The sequence below is a fragment of the Palaemon carinicauda genome, chromosome 15, assembly GCF_036898095.1.
Source record: "Palaemon carinicauda isolate YSFRI2023 chromosome 15, ASM3689809v2, whole genome shotgun sequence".
Lineage (NCBI taxonomy): Eukaryota > Metazoa > Arthropoda > Malacostraca > Decapoda > Palaemonidae > Palaemon > Palaemon carinicauda.
Window position 1 is genome coordinate 105283534 of NC_090739.1, and position 3370 is coordinate 105286903.

Below are 3370 nucleotides of genomic sequence, written 5' to 3' on the forward strand. Positions count from 1 at the left end.
TTCCTGGAACCACAAGTGAAAGTGAGAGTTGAGTCTTTAGTGATGATCGGAACTGCAAAGCCATCCAGAATGGTGCAGCTGCTTAATACTTAAGATAGTACGCCTCAAATATTTGGGTTTTAAAGGGATCCTTTTTATGGAAGAATCTGAAAAATTGGAATGATTTGCGAGTTGGCAAATTTATTGCCTTAACACACACTTATCTTTATTTTTGCTTCACCTTTTTTTTTTTAATGAAAATATGAAAAACTCATAATTTCAAGTTTCTACTTGTTTGTTTGTCTCTGTGTTTTGATATTTGATGTGATAGAATTTCAAGCCATTCGTTTTTACAATGACCCTAATCTCACTACAGTACATATGTGACTGGCTAATTTATGTACAGTAGATGTAAGTAAGGATTTACCAAACACTGTGATAACTAACATAAATAGTATTAAAATCTATATTTATATAAAAGTAAAGTATGTGTAAATGTAAATTTTCTTAATAAAGATAAAAGAAATCGCATCAAATGTCTCTATATCGGCTGCTGTGAATTTTTGTTGTCTATCTTCCTCATATTTATCATGAATATTTCAATTAGGAAGAGTAGAAAATTCTTTTATGGGCTTGTGTCCCATCACACTACCTGACTAGCTCGCCATCCACAGATTTCTTCGAACCATTTCGAACTCTCATATACTATACTTCCAAAGGTTGTTTTAATCTCTCTCTCTCTCTCTCTCTCTCTCTCTCTCTCTCTCTCTCTCTCTCTCTCTCTCTCTCTCCTGCCAATGGTATTAATTATCTCTGTGTACCTATTATTTGCCAAAGACTGCAGAATAACTCAGAATAAATATATACAAGTAAAACGCATTCTTTGTAATCAGAGAATACGTGCGACCAAGCAATGAATAAAATAATCTAATTTACGAAACTACAGTTGAAATATAAATCTTAAGATCAAGAAACTTATCAAATAAAAAAGGCAATTACCACTTGCATAAATCCAATCCAAATATGTATATATATATATATATATATATATATATATATATATATATATATATATATATATATATATATATATATATATATATATATACATATCTACATATATATATATATATATATATATATATATATATATATATATATATATATATATATATATATATATACATATCTACATATATATATATATATATATATATATATATATATATATATATATATATATATATATATATATATATATATATATATATATATATATGATTGATATACGCCTATTTCGACATAGTTTTAAGAAGGAATTTGATGATTCTGTAAAAATAGTTTTTATTTTCGCCGCCGTAAAGTTGCCCTTTAAGAAATGAACCAAGCGAGAGATAGTTACGTTGTTATAGGTATAAACAGGCTTTCTACGTTTAGAGTCCTTGCCTTAGCATAGCGAAGTTTTTTCAGGCTGCCTTGCCGGAACAGCTACTATTTGAGTGGTAGGTGGTAACCGTCTGACAAGATTACTCAAGGCCTGTCAAGTTGGTAAGTAAATAATTGCGTTAAGTTGACATTCGCTTTTAATTTCTAAGACTTCATCGTTTGTTTATTTGAGGTCTGTTGATATTTGCAATTTATATATGTACACGCCAAATTTATTTCAAATACATATGTAATAACATAACCTGTTTATTTGTAATTTCAGGAAAAAGTTGGCTATCCCCTGATTTATGTGCCTTCCAAATTTATAAACTGGATGGAAGTGTTTCTTGATAGGAGATGAGTTCCCAGTTTTATCGTTGCCAACAGAACACATGTATATTGCTATATCCTGACGGACTGGTGACACCGCTGGAGGCTGGTGAAGTATTTTTCAGTCCGAACTAAAAGGCAAGTATTGGTTTAGGTTTGTTTTTAATATACTCTGAAGCAAGCTAGTCCTCCCCTATTAGGGGCCGCGCCCCTAATAGGGGAGGTCGTTCCCTATAACGCACGGTAGACCTTGTCTACAGTGCGCTATAAGGAGGCTTTATTTTGAACCCTTTTGTCTGAATTCGGTAAGTGTTAAACTTTTTGTATTCTATTTAGGTTCTGCATTGTACTTAAACTCTGGTAATCACAAATGTAAAGGTAATATAAGTTTTCTTAAATCTTATATCTACTTTAAACTCTATTCCATATTTAATGATTGTTAATAATCATATTCTAAAGTTATAAAACCTATACGGATGTGCTTCGTTGTACGAAATTGGTACTATTACAATTATACACTTATTGTTTACTTAATATTGCAGGCGTAAGATATCAAAAGTAATTTATTTAGGGGCTCCTTGCTTTTAAATATAAAATTCTAATAATCGACACTATTCAGATTGGATGGCGCGACTCCAGGAGCAAATCTATTATATAACTTCAATTTCTATCTCTGACGGTTTGGTTTGGTTGAATATTTTTGTTGGTGACGGAAAGCCTGTCAAGATTTGCGGAGATTGATACAGATTCTGACATTTGGGCTAATGTGTTAAGATTTTTTTTTTTTTTTTATTCTGCTTAAATTCTGCTTTGTACTAAAGTTTTGTACTGGAGGATTTGGCAAGCTAAATTGTTAACATTACGGTAAATAGGTTACTGGTAAGTTAGCAGGAAAGAATTTTTTTTTATAATCAAAGTGGAATTTCCTTATTGACAAGATAATTAACGCTAGCAGTTTTGATAAGATTACCTTTTTTTATAATGTGATTTGGAAAATTCTGGGAAGGTAGTTATTGGAAGAAAATAAGACTTTTTGTTGGGGATTGATTTGGTTAGTCTTCATTGAAAGGGGATAGATGGTTTATTGAGCATTCTTCAATAGATTGGAATCTATTTGGTTCATATTCAATTATTAGTGGGTTGAACCCATTTCTTTCTCTTTCCCTAGTTGTATAATCGGATCAAATTAATTATATTTGCTCTATCTTTGAACTATTACTGAAGTATTTAGAAAATTTATGGTAATTTGTTTGAATTTTGGTTTATAGGTTTTTAAATAAAATTGTTAGCCATAGCATCTTTTTTTAAAGAACTATTAACTCCGGTTTTAATTGATTTGACTTTATAATATGGGTAACCGCATGGTGATCTCTCAACATAGGTAAGAGAGGGTATTGAATTATGTCCTTATTGCCTTCTTAACAACCGATGACTTTCAGATTGAAAAAGATTGTCGTTTCTCAGAAAAAGCTGAAATATTGAATTCTTACAATTTTTATCTTAATATAGTTTAGCGTAGCTTTAACATACCAACTGGAAAACCTGCTGAAGTATTCTACATCAAACTTTAGTGTAGTAATGATGCGGCAGTAAATAGTGTTGGCTAAAACAGTTAATCGGGTGTTGTGGTCACATT

The 3370-nt window shown here is 30.8% G+C and overlaps 1 long non-coding RNA gene across 1 annotated transcript; it reads left to right on the forward strand.

Annotated features, from left to right (window-relative positions):
• The first annotated feature begins 1484 nt into the window (after positions 1–1484).
• Positions 1485–1830, forward strand: LOC137654355 (uncharacterized). Its single transcript, XR_011046608.1, has 2 exons — positions 1485–1527; positions 1688–1830. It is a non-coding gene; the product is annotated as an uncharacterized lncRNA (long non-coding RNA).
• Positions 1831–3370: the final 1540 nt, after the last annotated feature.